Source organism: Ruditapes philippinarum, unplaced genomic scaffold (genome assembly GCF_026571515.1).
Source record: "Ruditapes philippinarum isolate M1 unplaced genomic scaffold, ASM2657151v2 ctg15266_1_1_1_1, whole genome shotgun sequence".
NCBI classification, from domain to species: domain Eukaryota; kingdom Metazoa; phylum Mollusca; class Bivalvia; order Venerida; family Veneridae; genus Ruditapes; species Ruditapes philippinarum.
In genome coordinates, this window is record NW_026863333.1 from 1 (window position 1) to 16582 (window position 16582).

General features: G+C 32.5%; 1 long non-coding RNA gene across 1 annotated transcript; it reads right to left on the reverse strand.

Annotated features, from left to right (window-relative positions):
* Window positions 1-41: 41 nt before the first annotated feature.
* LOC132721859 (uncharacterized) lies at window positions 42-4365 on the reverse strand. The gene is made up of 3 exons (XR_009624531.1): window positions 4056-4365; window positions 3542-3717; window positions 42-675 (listed from the first exon to the last, which is right to left on the reverse strand). It is a non-coding gene; the product is annotated as an uncharacterized LOC132721859 (long non-coding RNA).
* Window positions 4366-16582: the final 12217 nt, after the last annotated feature.

Genomic DNA, 16582 nt, shown 5'->3' on the forward strand with positions numbered 1-16582 from the left:
TTTTGCCCCCCCTGTGGATACACTATTGGTAACATGGTCGAACAAATGTTACATTTTTTTAGCATTTTAAAAATAATTGTAAGTTATTTGTTTAAATTACTGAAATGTTCTTAATGACCCATAACTCAGCATTATTATGCTCATTTGATAAGAATATATTGTAAACTTAAATTATTATTTTAAACATGACTGCTTTAAATCAAGTTGACTAAGTGGCATACATGTAATTATATAAATCAAAATCTAGTTTAAAGTTAAAGGTGTTTAGATTATGTTCCCCGTTACACAATCATAATGAATTCTGAGGTAGGAAGTTACACACAAAACATATGCAAAACGAAGTGTTTTACGAGAACAGACGACCAAGTGACTAAAATAGCCCTTACTCGTTTTTCAAACAGTTGGGCTAAAAATGGTTCATTATGAAACATTAGACAATAATGATATGTCAACATAATTATTACATTGACACGAAAGTTTATTTTTCAAAAAGTAGACAAGACATACGTTACAAAGTTATGATTTCCTTTTTCAAACCCTAACATGCTGAAAGCGAGTCCAGTATAGAGCTGGGCCAGCCTGTAATTTCGGGCAGTCTGATATGGTGCATGATTGCATCTGCGCGACAACTGTCGTCTGCTAGGATTCTTCCCGCCATTTCCTGCTTTACGTCTGCTAAATGATCAATAAACGTTTTTTTTTTTTCAATAGTATGAATTATATAGTGGTAATATTTAGAAATATACAATTTTATCTAGTTTTGTCTTTCAAAAGTAATCCAGTGATGTTTTCTTACGTCATCTGAAAACAAACGAAAAACCAAAGAACAATAATATTATACTAGTCTAAAATGTCGCATTCTGCATCTAAAATAATCAGTATATATAATTGTTAAACATGTCGCATTCAACACCCGAATGTCATTATTAGAAATGTCACGTTCTAAATCTAAAAGAATCAATGTTATCTTTAATATATTGCCGCATTCTCCACCTATGTATTTATATAATTATCGAAAATATCACATTACTATTAAACATCAATTTAATAATACAAAAGTGGGTATTGTACAACTAAAAATTCAATATAACTATAAATGTGTCTCCCATTTCCAATGAAATTGATATAACTATTTGAAATGATGAATAATAATAATTCGACTGGTACATGTACATGTTTAACAAAATCCAAAATTTCAAATCGATCACAATGTATCAGCAAAGAATCAACTGTCTTATCGACCACCAACTCCCAAACTATTCAGAAATAACGCCAAAATTTTCGACAAAGAAAAACAACCATAACACACAAATGACATTAACAACTCCAACAAAGACAAAGAAAAACTACCATAATACACATAAACAACTCCCACAAAGAGACAAACTAATAACACCGAACCAAAATCGAATAACCCCAATCACACACCAACTCCAAACAAGAGGGCCATGATGGCCCTAGATCGCTCACCTGATTTATCAAACTCATCCAAACAATTACCTAGACAAGCATTCTGACCAAGTCTCATGACAGGTGAGTCAAAAATGTGACCACTACAGTGTTAACAAGGATTATCCATATTTGAGCAGTGCGACCTAGTTTTTTACCCAGGTGACACATATTCAAACTTGACCTAGAAATCATCAAAACAAACTTTTAGACCAATTTCAAGGATACTTGGATCAAAACAGTAGCAACTAGAGTGTTAACAAGATTTTTCTATTTTTAGCTCCGGTGACCTAGTTCCACATGCGATTTCGAACTCATCCAAGCAATTACCTATACAAGCATCCTGACCAAGTTTGATGATAATTGAGTCGAAAATGTGACCACTAGAATGTTAACAAGGTTTTTCCATATTTGGGCGGTGTGACCTAGTTTTTTTCATCCAAGATGACCAATGTTCGAACTTGACTTAGAAATCATCAAAACAAACTTTCAGACCAATTAACAGAATATTTGGATCACAACAGTAGCCACTAGAGTGTTAACAAGGTTTTTCTATTTTTAGCTCCGGTGACCTACTTTTTCATCCGAGATGACCCATGTTCGAACTCATCCGAGCTATCACCTAGACAAGCATCTTGACCAAGTTTGATGATGATTGATGCAAAAATGTGACCGCTAGAGTGTTAACAAGGTTTTTCTATTTTTAGCTCCGGTGACCTACTTTTTCATCCGAGATGACCCATGTTCGAACTCATCCGAGCTATCAACTAGATAAGCATCCTGACCAAGTTTGATGATGATTGATGCAAAAATGTGACCGCTAGAGTGTTAACAAGGTTTTTCTATTTTTAGCTCCGGTGACCTACTTTTTCATCCGAGATGACCCATGTTCGAACTCATCCGAGCTATCACCTAGACAAGCATCTTGACCAAGTTTGATGATGATTGATGCAAAAATGTGACCCCTAGAGTGTTAACAAGGTTTTTCTATTTTTAGCTCCGGTGACCTACTTTTTCATCCGAGATGACCCATGTTCTAACTCATCCGAGCTATCAACTAGATAAGCATCCTGACCAAGTTTGATGATGATTGATGCAAAAATGTGACCGCTAGAGTGTTAACAAGGTTTTTCTATTTTTAGCTCCGGTGACCTACTTTTTCATCCGAGATGACCCATGTTCGAACTCATCCGAGCTATCACCTAGACAAGCATCTTGACCAAGTTTGATGATGATTGATGCAAAAATGTGACCGCTAGAGTGTTAACAAGGTTTTTCTATTTTTAGCTCCGGTGACCTACTTTTTCATCCGAGATGACCCATGTTCGAACTCATCCGAGCTATCACCTAGACAAACATCCTGACCAAGTTTGATGATGATTGAGGCAAAAATGTGACCTCTAGAGTGTAAACAAGGTTTTTCTATTTTTAGCTCTTGTGACCTAGTTTCTCATCCTAGATGACCCATGTTCGAACTCATCCGAGCTATCAACTAGATAAGCATCCTGACCAAGTTTGATGATGATTGAGGCAAAAATGTGACCGCTAGAGTGTTAACAACTAAATGTGAACGGACGACGGACGGACGACGGACGACGGACAATCATCGATCCTAAAAGCTCACCCTGAGCATGCTCAGGTGAGCTAAAAATTGGGAAAAGAGACCAAAAACAAACAAAATCGATATAAACAATGCACACAAAATATCATCAATAAACATAAACATAAAACCTAGTTTTCAATTTTGACAAAGAATCTTCATTTCTAAAATAAAATTTTGTAATTCTACGCAATTTCAGTTACTGACATAATACCATTTACATGTATATATGAATATCAAATTTCTTATAATGTCAAATTTTCCAAATGTAAATTGAATTAAATAAGTATGCTGTTTTAATGTTGCATAATGTGTGCTGTCCTTGTTCCACAAGCATGGCCCGATATAGTATGATTACTTGCAAGTTCATTGGTTCCTTTTGAAATTTCATCTTCTGAAACTGATAAAACTTACGAAGAAAAGTTAAAACTCATTTGTCTAAAAATAACTAGTTTCTAAAAAAAGCTCGTTTCTATAAATAACTAAATTTACCTGATGCTCACTTGAACAACGTCATATCATCATCACTGTAACACCCATGGACGTCCTCATCAAAACAACATCATCAACAACAATGTCATCAACATGGCCATCATTTTTACATATCACACGTCAGTCATCCGTGTCAATACTTTGTTAGACCTCATATGTCAACTATCCATTCATATCTGTATTTTGTTTTATATCATAAGCCAATTATCATAATGGTCAAAAATAACTATGATCGAAACGTCACATGAAAAATCAAAAGTTTAACATGTATAATCCTTATGATTAATGCTAATTTATAATTAAAGTCCTCATTCATGGAAAAGTTAACTTTGTGTCAAACAAATTGTACCTACGAAAAATATTTCATAATTTACAAATTTTATGTGATACAATAACATTTCCCGGATTTTCTGTGAAATATTTACATTTTTTCCTTAAAAAAACAGTAACGCTTTCCCGATTTTCATGTGTAATAATATTACGTTTCGGATTAATAAAATATAAAATAACTTACATTTTTTATTGATACTAAGTTCTTCGACGTCCTAAAATAAAAGAAACAATTCCAAACCTGCCATACTTTTGTTCCGTCACGTCCCTCTCACAAACTACACGCAAATGTAGCTAACAGTAAAGTGCATGGAAAATCACTCGACCATGAATTTTGAGAGCTCGGGGACAATCTTGTATGTTTAACCACTGATTGATTCTCACCGAACAAATCCGTTAAAGACGCCAGCAAAACATTTTCCGATCTCTTTTCAGTCACACGATTTAATTTGCTATGTATTTATATGAAACTATTGTTCCCCGCCTGGACAATTCGGAAGTTGGCACACCATCACGTGACATGCGCGGAACAGTTTTTATTCGTCATTCGAGCATTATGACGCAAGAACAATTGGAAGTGGTATCAAAATGAAATATTGAAAGAAGCTGGGACTTTAAAGTTAAAAACGGTTTATAATATATAAGTTTGTTAAGGTATTTAATAAAAGGAGCTCCATTGTGGTCCTAAAACCTAAACACATAAAAAATACATTCTTACATAGATAAACTGCAGGACAAATATGCAAAAGATGTTAAAAATATATAGGGGATATTCAAGTTTTTTTCTGTAAATACACGATTTATTTTCATCAAGTGGTATGAGAAGAAAATAGTTCATGAGTGGCGGTAGCCACGAGTGAAATGTGATCATTTTCATGCCACAAGATGAAAATAAATCATGTTTTTATAGAAAAAAACTTGAGGTTTCTGTTTATTATATACATTTGTCTCTATTTTTAAATTACAAATTAGAAGACTATTCCTTAAATTTTGTGTACTGGCAGAATTTAAAAAAAGAGAGAAGTCCGGCAAGACACCATTGAAAACACAGAAAATATGTTTCACTAAAATACTTTTTTTACAGTGAAGTACGAAAATGAAAATAAGCGTTTTATTTCATCAATATTTCTTAATATTTCATTTATAGGTATATAATAAATAAATTTATGTTCTCTGATTTGATTTCGATATAAATTCTATTTTGTCAAGGATCTTAATTACAATGTAATATATAAATCCGCAATTATGTGTAATTCTTTTCCGATTTGGGTTAAAAGCGTTTAACCACTTTTCATTTTTGGGTCATTTTACCTCGGCTTCGATGGACCCACCGCTTCTGCGAAAGCTTTGGCCAGTGTGATTATTATATTCTTGTTTTACAATTGTATAATTCATTTTACTATTCTTTGTAATAGTCTTATCGTGTTTTGTTGTTTTTTTTACAATTTAACAGTCCTGTTCAAAATTGGTTATGCGTTATATTTTTTTTTAATAATGACAATTTTGTACTTAGTTGTATTATTCTTTTTTATTTCATGCTTTCTAGTGTTTTATTGTAATATATCAGATGATTATATTCTGATAAACCACTAGTGAAATTTATAAAATATAATTTTCACTGTACCTACTGTAGCCGAACTATATCTGAATGCGGATAAAAAGAAAATCATAACTAAATGGAATAACGGGCAGAAATAAATACAGTCATGCGTAAATTTTGCTTCTTTAGGAAAAGAAAGTCGAAGTCACCATACATCATGTTTAAAAACGTAACAAAGTTAGAGGAATTTAACAGAACTATATTTCAAAATTGATGATGTGACGTCATGATATGATGACGTCAAAAAGGAGAACGCGCGACGTTACGCGGCAAATTCAGTAAAAAATACTTAAAATCACTTAAAAAAGCATGAAATAAAAAGAAAATTTATTTGTTTTACATATAAGATTGAAATATATTTCATTCGTGAACACCAGCTATTATATTTTCACTCGTGGCTACGCCACTCGTGAAAATAGTGCATCTGGTGTTGACTCAGTGAAATTATATTTCAATCTTACATGCAAAACAAACAAATATCCTCTATATTTTCTCGTATGTATGATACATAATCATAAATAATTACCAAAATTATATTAATATAAGACATATAATAGTTTATTATATGTGCGATTTTCAAGCAATCAAATTACACAAGGAAAGAACGGAAGTTTGCGTCATTACAAGAGCTCATTTATAATCATACAGTCTATTACAATACAGTATGATACTGACTTGTACAGAGATATATGGATACAGGCAGTTGATCAGCCGCAATTAACAACATGTGAAACACGTATTAGCCTACTTCGTACATGAGTAAAGAGCTGCTCCATTAAAGACAATACGCTTGCGACGTCGTTAATGTCAAATTTTAAAGTTATACCGTACGCCGGGTCGCTTTAAATGCACTGTAACACCGCAATTTAGGGTCAAACGCACTTTGGGGTCGAACCACGCACTTTGGGGTCGGACCCCATAGTGCGTTACGCACTTTGGGGTCCAATTTCGACCCCAAAGTGCGTTAAACAGGTACATATGCATTTTTCAACATCAGGCAAACAACCGCACTTTGGGGTCAGAGAAATTTATGTTCATTATGTTTTAAATAATATAGTGTAGTCAAAGCCAATGGTAAACAAAAATCAAGGTATTAAATAGACACAAAACATGTGCCCTGAATCAATAGGGATTTAAATGGTCTTGATTAGTAAGTGAAGAACTTTCACAAAATAAATCACCAAAAAAAGAATTTGTATCAATGCAGCACGCCTCCAGATTCACGCTAATTTTCATGAAAATTTTGAAAATTTATTTGAATGTATAATATTGTGGAATAACCAAAAGGAAGCAATTTGCACATTATCAATGGCACTTATAACTTACGTAAATTACCAAAAAGTTGTCAAAATATGCATAAATAACCCTTAATGCGTTAGTAACGCAATAGGAATATAGTTGTAAATATTGAAAACTCAGTCATTGACCGCACATAACATGTAAAATATTACTTGAATCATTTTACATTTCCTATAATCGTAGTGCATATTTCTCAAGTTTGATTTTATTGAAATATTTTGACTCATCTGCATGGCATGCAGCTTTAAGCTTAAAATATGTTTTTCTAAAATTTTCCATTTATTTTAAAAGAATGTACACCTTTCATTAACTCCATTGTTTTAGCTAAATGCATCATTTTCCCGTTTGTTATTTACACATTTTACAGAAATATGATAGTCTTTGCATAGACAAAGGTATAAATTCTGGGTAATCTTAGTAAGACATTTCAGTAAAAAATTTGCCTGATAATATGTTAAAATAGCCATTCATTTAGCTAAATGTGACACATTAGAAACTTGACTAGGTGAAGATGCGGCTTTAAGTAGTAGTAGTCCGTACAGGCAGTCAAAAAATATCAACTGTTTAAGTAGTCGCACATTAAGAGCGAGCTTCAAAATAATGTAAAATTCTCACTGCGGGTATAGAGGGGATTGTGGGGTATCGATCTCCCCGAGGTTTAAAAATAACATTTTAAAGGCCCATTATGCTTTTGTTTTTCTTCAGCTTTTTTATTTTGATGTTCTTTTATATTATCAAAAAAATACACAATGGAAAAGTAACAAAAAAAGCAATGGAAAAGTAACAAAGGGCAATAACTTTGTAATTAGTCAAGATGGAGTTATGGTTACTGTGCACAGCACTTCCCCTTATTGTGCTTGACCATTGTATGAAGTTGTTTTGAATTCAAACCAGTAGTTTTCATGTCATGCTCTGGACAAGGAAAAGTAACAAAGGGCAGTAACTCTGTAATAAGTCAAGATGGAGTTATGGTTCTTGAACACTGCACTTCCTCTCAATGTGCTTGACCATTGCATGAAGTTATAATGATTCCAACAATTAGTCTTCAAGTTATGGTCCGGACAAAAGAAAGCAATGGAAAAGTAACAAAGGGCAATAACTCTGTAATTACTTTAGATAGAGTTATGGTTCTTGTGCACTGCACTTCCCCTTATTGTGTTTGACAATTGTATGAAGTTGTTTTTAATTCCAACCAGTAGTTTTCAAGTTATGCCCCGGACAAGGAAAAGTAACAAAGGGCAATAACTCTGTAATTAGTCAAGATAGAGTTATGGTTCTTGTGCACTGCACTTCCTTTCAATGTGCTTGACCGCTGTATGTAGTTATATTGAATTCCAACCATTAGTCTTCAAGTTATGCTACGGACAAGGAAAATGCAACGGACGTCTGGACCGACCGACCAACCGGCCACCAGGTGACTCCTATATACACCCCAAACTTTGTTTTTGGGGGTATAATAAGCCATTAAGGGCCTCAGTATTCGGGTATGCGCAGAACAGATTATTCCCCCGCATGACCAGTTCAAAAGGGTATGTTAGTAAATAAAGATTTGAATCAACAATATTTGCCTGAGAGTGGTTTTGTTGTTATTTACTTTGAAATAGAAAGTGTGTGTACGATTCAGACAGGATGATTTTTTAATCGAAGCAAAACATAAAGCCTTATTTGACAGGAATAAAGTTTGTCCGGTAAACTGATTGTAAATATGAAGGATCCCAGTATATTCATTTGAATAAGTTAAGCCTAAAACAAAATTGAAATAACACTTGCACTTTTTACAGCCTAATCACACGAAACGGCGAAAACACAATTGTTCACAATCTCCACGCAGTGATTTCCCTTTAATTCTTCGTTGTTGACTGTACTGATAAAGGGAAGTAACGCACTGCGGGAAAGTTTGGATTGTTTATCAGGGAATTCACGATTATAAATAATTTTTCAAAAAATTTATTCTTCACACCTCATTACCGCGCAAGTAACAAAATTAACATTATGATATTAAGGCCCAGAAATGAAAAATCTTCAAATCATTGGGGTAAAATTTGTTTGTTACATTTGAGAAATTATTTTTTGTACTGCGAAACAAATTAGAGTTATATTTGGTGTTTTCGCCACGACGAGAAGTTGTTATAACTAGTAAGTAGCTCGAAAGCAAAAAAGCGTAGATAAAAATCAAAGGAAATCTTTGTTGGGCGGAAAAGCAAACTGCGTTTTTTCAAAGTGCAAGAAAGTTAAAAATATAAAAATTTTGACAAGTGTCATTTTTATTTCCCTTCAACTATAATGTTTTTTTGTAAGGGGCAGGAGGGGATTTTCAAAAAAGAAGTATGACGTAGCTTTTCTGTTAACTTCTGGAGGCCTGCTGCTTTAAGGTCAAAGTCCCTACTGAATAACTTTGATCATATGTGTTCAAGTTTGCTTTTATTTGTATCTAAACAAAAAAAGAAACAATGTGCTTGACGCTGTTTTACAGTTTATTGAAGTAAGAAGTCATCTGATTATTGTTACAAAACATAGGAAGTTAAATAATACACAATTATAATGTTACAAAACATAGGAAGTTAAATAATACAATTTGATATTGTGGGGGATATTATATAGCTTATATTTATGGTTGATACTTGCTTCCAATAAATTTATACCTGCAAAAATTTAATTTTTCAAAAAATAATGTCAAAATTTACAATGTACAGCTACCCGGAAGTCTTAATATATAGTTTCCACAGATTTATATATTTTAAATTTTTTGAAGAATCATTCTATCTTATTTTATAAAAATATCTCCAAATTCCTTATTAAAGAAAAATAACATATTAAATAAACAATATTACACATAAGTCTTAATAAAAACGACTTAATTGCACAGAAATGCATAAACAATACAATTATATGTATTTTGATGATGAAAATTGTAAATACAATTATTTATCAAAACACAACATGCAATTTATAAAACACATTTACTTTTTAAAACAAAAGCTATAAAACACATTTACTTTTTTAAACAAAAGCCACCAATAGGTTGGGACCAACGCACAACTTCTTTTTACTTCTAAGGTCAAACACATTGAAGATAGAAGAATATTGCAGTAAGGAATATTCCTAGAAATCATAACTGCCTTGAACAAATTATAATACAAATTTCTTATTTGGCAATGACAATCAAGGTCACATTTGACCTCATCACCATTGCTTGTTTTGTAATAAGTGTTCTTTTGTCCAGGAATGAACCAAAACCATACATAAAATAACAAAGTACAATGTAATGATAATTTAAACAAGAGGGCCATGATGGCCCTGAGTCGTTCAGCAGAAACAACTGCTTTTCAGTGTTGGAAATGTCAATATTTTCTAATTTTAAATTTGAGCATAGATTATGTTTAAACAATTATCTGAAGAAATGCCCATGACCTGGGGCTTTTATGCTTTTAGCTTAAAAAATGGGGGCTAATCAAATTAATATGAGTAAACTTGATAAAAGACTACCTAAGAATGCTACAAAGTTTGGTGATCATCTATCAATTATTTCAGTAGGAAATGATGTTTGAAGGTTTTTTCTATTTAGCTTTAGTGGCCCATTAAAGGGGCTAATGAAATTATTAATATAAGAAAACTTGAATAAAACACTATCCAAGAATGCTACAGACAAAGTTTGGTGAATCATCCACAAATTGGTTCTGAAGTAGAAATTTTTAAATGTTTTTTTTCTATTTTTAAGCTTTAGCAGCCTCTTAAAAGGGGCTAATCAAAAATTAAATATGAACGGGAAACCTTTGATATAAGAATACCCAATAATGCTACAGACAAAATTTATTTGGTGATCATCCATCCATTTATTTAGGGTTCTGTAGTGAAGATGTTAAAAAAAGGTTTTATAATTTTCAGCTAAAAGCGGCCCCTAAAAAAAGGGGCTAATAAAACTAATATGAGCAAACTTGTAAAAAGACTACTCCAATAATGGCTACAGACAAAGTTTGGTAAACATCCATCAATTTTAGGTTCTAAATAGCAAAAGACATTTAAATTTTCTATTTTTAATTTATAAGCGGCCCCTAAAAGGGGCCAATCAAAAATTAATATGAGCAAACTTGATAAAAGAACTAAAAAACCCAATAATAGCTACAGACAAAGTTTGGTGATCTTCAATCAGTTTGTTCTGTAGAAGAAGATATCTTAAGGTTTTTCTATTTTTAGCTATAGAGACCCCTAAAAGGGGTCAATCAAATTAATATGAGCAAACTTGATAAAAAGACTACCCCAATAATGCTAACAGACAAAGTTTGGTGATCATCCATCAGTTTTTTCTGTAGAAGAAGATATCTAAAGGTTTTTCTATTTTTTAGCTTATAGAGACCCCTAAAAGGGGCCAATCAAATTAATATGAGCAAACTTGATAAAAAGACTACCCAAGAATGCTACAGACAAAGTTTGGTGATCATCCATCAATTAGTTCTCTAGATATAGACATTTAAAGGTATTTTTATTTTTTATCTTTAGTGGCCCCTAAAAGGGGCAAACCAAATTGTTATGAGCAAAAATTGAAAAAGATACCCGAGAATGCATCAACAAAACTTGGTTAATAATCCAATTTTGTATTTAGAAGAAATTTTTTAAAGAATTTTCTATTTTTTAGCTAATTTTGAGGGAAAAAAAAAGGGGGCCCAATTTAAAATTAATATAAAACAAAATTGATAAAAAACCCCCCAAAAATGCTACAAAAACCAAAAATTGGTGATCTTCCATTCATTTGTTCGGGAAGAAAAAAGATATCTTTTTAAAAAGGTTTTTCTTAAATTAGCTATAGAAAACCTAAAGGGGTTAAAACAAATTTTAAAGAGCAAACTTTGATAAAAAGGACTACCCAAAAATGCTACAAACAAAATTTTGGGGATCATTTTTATCAATTTTTTTTCTCTAAATTTTAAAAAATTAAGGGTTTTTTATTTTAGTGGCCCCCAAAAGGGGGAAACCAAAAATTGTTTTTGGGGGAAAACTTTTATAAAAGACTACCCGAGAATGCTACAGAACAAAGCTTGGTGATCATCAATCAATTAGTTCTGTAGAAATAGACGTTTAAAGGTTTTCTATTTTAAGCTTAAGCAGCCCCTAAAAGGGGCCAATCAAATTCATATGAGCAAACTAATGATAAAAGACTACCCAAAGAATGCTACAGACAAAGTTTTGTGACCATCCATCCATTAGTTCTGTAGGAGAAGATGTTTTAAGGTTTTTCTATTTTTAGCCCTAGAAACACCTAAAAGGGGCCAATCAAAATTAATATAAGCAAACTTGAATAAAAGGACTACCTAAGAAATGCCACAGACAAAGTTTGGTGATCATCCATCAATTAGTTCTGTAGTAGAAGATGTTTAAATGTTTTCTATTTTTAGCTAAAGCCGCCCCTAAAAGGGGCTAAGCAAATTAATATGAGCTAAACTTGATAAAAGACTACCCAATAATGCTAACAGACAAAGTTTGGTGATCATCCATCAATTTGTTCCGTAGCAAAAGACGTTTAAACATATTTCTATTTTTAATATATAGCGCGGGCCCCTAAAGGGGCCAATCAAAAAAATGTGAGCAAACATGATAAAAGACAACACAACAATGCTAGAGACAAAGTTTAGTGATCATCCATCTATTAGTTCTGTAGAAATATACATTTAAAGATATTTTTTTTTTTTAAGCTTAAGCCCTAAAAGGGGCAAATTAAAATATGAGCAATACTTGATAAAAAGACTACCAAAAGAATGCTACAGACAAATTTTGGTGATCATCCATCAGTTTGTTCTGTAGAAGAAGATATCTAAAAAGGTTTTTCTAATTTTTAGCTATAGAGACTCCTAAAAGGGCCAATCAAATTAATATGAAGCAACTTGATAAAAGACTACCCAAGAATGCTGAGCAACAGACAAAGTTTGGTGATCATTCCATCAATTAGTTCTCTAGATATAGACATTTAAAGGTATTTTTTTTATTTTTAGGCTTAAGTGGCCCCTAAGAAAGGGGCCATCAAATTAATATGAGCAAACTTGATAAAACACTACCTGAGAATGCTACAGACAAAAGTTTTGTGATCATCCATCAATTAGTTCTGTAGGAGATTATGTGTAAAGGTTTTTTCTATTTTAGCCCTAGAGACCCCTAAAAGGGGCCAATCAAAATAAATATTAGCAAAACTTGATAAAAAAACTACCTAAGAATGCTACAGACAAAGTTTGGTGTGATCATCCATTAATTAGTTCTGTCAGAAAAAATGTTAAAAGGTTTTTCTATTTTAGCTTAAGCGGCCCCTAAAAGGGGCCAAATCAAAATTCATATGAGCAAACTTGATAAAAGACTACCAAGAAATGCTAAAGACAAAAGTATGGTGATCATCCATCCATTAGTTTCTGTAGAAAGATGTTTAAAGGTTTTTCTATTTTTAGCCCTAGAGACCCCTAAAAGGGGCCAATCAAATTAATATGAGCAAACTTGATAAAAGACTACCCAAGAAGGCTACAGGCAAAATTTGGAGATCATCCATCCATTAGTTCTATAGAAGAAGATGTTTAAAGGTTTTTCTATTTTTAGCTCTACTGACCCCTAAAAGGGGCCAATTAAAATGACATGAGCTAATTCAAGTGTGACTGTCACAAGGATGCTACAGACCAAATTTGAAGTATATCTGCTTAGTAGTGTCAGAGAAGAAGATGATTGTTGACGCACGACGCTGGACGCCGGAGCATCCCCCTTTGATACTAATAGCTCACTCTGAGCCTTCAGCCCTGGTGAGCTTACAAATTTCAATAATTTGACCATGCATGTCAATTCAAGTTCAATGTCATATAAAAATAATTTAACATGTCAGATTTTGTCATACATGTTTGTGTTCTTTTGTCCAAGTATAAATCAAATCTGTAATTAAACAACAAAGTATTTGCAAATTAAGCACTTATCAAAATATTGACAGTTTATTTTTCTTCAATTTTCTTTTTAAAGGTTTGTTTAAATATTATTTGTTTGCTTTTAGAAAAAGTAAAAAAGTCTAGCATAGGTGGTGGCTATTGTTCTATTTTAAGTAACAGTGGTCTTCAGCCCAGGGGTCCAAAAGGTTCATATAAGCTTTCTACCCGGTATATTCCATGTTTGATTACAAATTACCTTCTTACGCTCCCCGAAAAATACTGTCCCGTAAGAATGTCTGTCCATCAGTCCGTCAATCCTGAATTTGTGTCCGGCCCATAACTTGGTTATTTGAAGTCGGATTTTACAACTATTTCACAGAAATGATCACCATATTGAGACAATGTGTCGCACGCAACATTTGGGTCGCTACCTTGAAGGTCAAGGTCACAGCATGACCTTGCAGCAAAATCGTGTCCGGCCCATGACTTCATTATTTGAAGTCGGATTTTAGAACCATTTCACAGAAATGATCACCATATTTAGAGGACGTGTCTCGTGCAACATTTGGGTTGCTACATTGAAGGTCAAGGTCACAGCATGACGGCCCATAACTTCGTTATTTGTTTCTTAAGGGGTAAACTTCATACTTCATATATATCCTTATCCTTAACCAAATGTTATGTGACAAGGTTCATAACTCTAGCATCAATATTGCAAAAATTATCTCCCCATAAACTTAGATTTTTTTCTTAAAATATTATTTTTCATTATAACTTCTTTAGTTTTAAAGGTATCGACCTCAAACTTCAAACATTTATTCCTTATCATCAATTACATCTTATGTGACAAGGTTCATAACTCTTGAAGCAATAGTTTCAAATAAATCTCTCTTTGAACTTAAGATTTTCTTTAAGAAATATTATAACTTCTTTACTTTTTAAGGTATCTACTTCAAACATGTATTTCTTATCATTACACGAGTGTTGTGTGTCAAGGTTCATAACTCTAGCATGACTATTTCAAGAATAATTCCCCCTTGAACTTGGAATTTATGTAAACAAATGTTATTTTTTTTACTATAACTTAATATATAACAAGCAATTATCATAGTATTGCAAGCGATCCATAAGTCCCCTACCGGTAAGAACCAAAGCAACATTCTGATGGACCATTCAATTATACTATTGAATGAATGAATGACATGAATGAAGTTAAATCTTTTGAGTTCAAAGTTTGTCTATATCATAGTAATAAGTTAGTTTCCCCGCCAAGTAAGGAAATTATGTTTATACAACAGATAATCAAAAGGTTCAATTTTCTCAGGATGAATAAGTATAACAAATGTTTCAACTTTTCTCTATTTTAAGTAAATTTGTTGGAAAAATTCTTTAAAAATGATCTCAGGAAACAGTTTTGATGAACAGAGAGACAGACAGACAGACAGACAGACTGAAGGAGACTCTAAAGTTTTTTTTTTTATTTGTTTGGGTCGTCAGACCAAACAAATAATGGTAGCAAAATTTCAGACTCTGATGCTGTTAATTGCAATTGCCGAAAGTAGTCCGCTTTTTTGAAGCGGTTACTTCCCTTTATATGTACACTAACGCCAAAAAATTCAGGGGAGATCACTGCGTTAAGATGGTCAAATGACAGGCGCATTAATTTTCAAGCAAAATAGTTCCCAAATGGTCGAAGATTTCTAAAATTGTTTTATTCTTTATAGATATACATGCTTATAGTAAGCTCCATGATTATTTACATCTGTGTTTAACAACAGTTAGCGTCGTTACAAACCCTAATTTAGAATGATATGGTTTGCTCCAGGCCATTAACATATAAATTCATCGTGACCGAGTGGTTTGCGCTCGCTTAGGAAGCAAGAGGTCTGGAGTTCGAATCCCCGTTAAGGCAACTCATTTTTTTTTACAAATTGTTCAAGTCAAATAAACATTGAATTGAATATCAGTGTTTCAATTAGTCTTATAGCCAATTTACTACAATTAAAACGCTGGAAAGCATTGGTGGCACTTATAATACAAAAACAAATTGGTTTATAATCTCATAACCTTCACCTTTCTGACATTCTGAGACCCAAACAAATTCAGCGCCTTCTGTGCTTTGATTAAACATCCCTGTTACCTAAATATAACAGAGGAGATTACTCTTGAAATAAAGATGCTAGATTTATGAACATTGTCATACATGATGGTACCATTTATAGTCACAAAGAAGAAAAGTAAAAAAAATAACAAGTTTCAAATATACCATTAAAGATGAAAATTAAAAAAAAAATATATAATGTAGGTGTTGATAATGAATGTTTATTTTGAATTTGAAGTTAATCCATGAAGAAATAAGAAAATTAAAGAATGATTAAGAAAAAATTCAAAGTTTATGGAGGAGATAATTCTAGATTTATAAACCTTGTCATATTATTATGATGTGGGAGTTCGAAGAAAATCCTATAAGGAATGAAAAAGTAGGGAGTAAAAAATACCAATTTCTCGAAAAAGTTCAAAGGGGCATAAGTCTGAAAATAATATTGCTAGAGTATTGAACCTTCTCACATATGTTGAGTGATAATTAGAAACATACATATAAAGTTTGTAGCAGATACATTAAGAAATAAAGAAGTTATTAAAAAACAACAACATTTTTTTCATGAAAATTCTAAGTTCAAGGGAGGTAATTCTGATAATTTTTGTGCTAGAGTTGTAAACCTTGTCACATATGATGTGGTTGATGACAAGAAACTAATAAAAACTAATACCTTAAGAAATAAAGAAGTTATATTGAAAAAGCGTAAAAACTGGAATCAGAAATCTTGAAATTCAGTCTATTTGTTGCCATAGCAACCAGAATTTTCAACATAGGAAGAAAAGAAAACAAGAGCTGTCGGTAGGACAGCAATGCTCGACTATTCT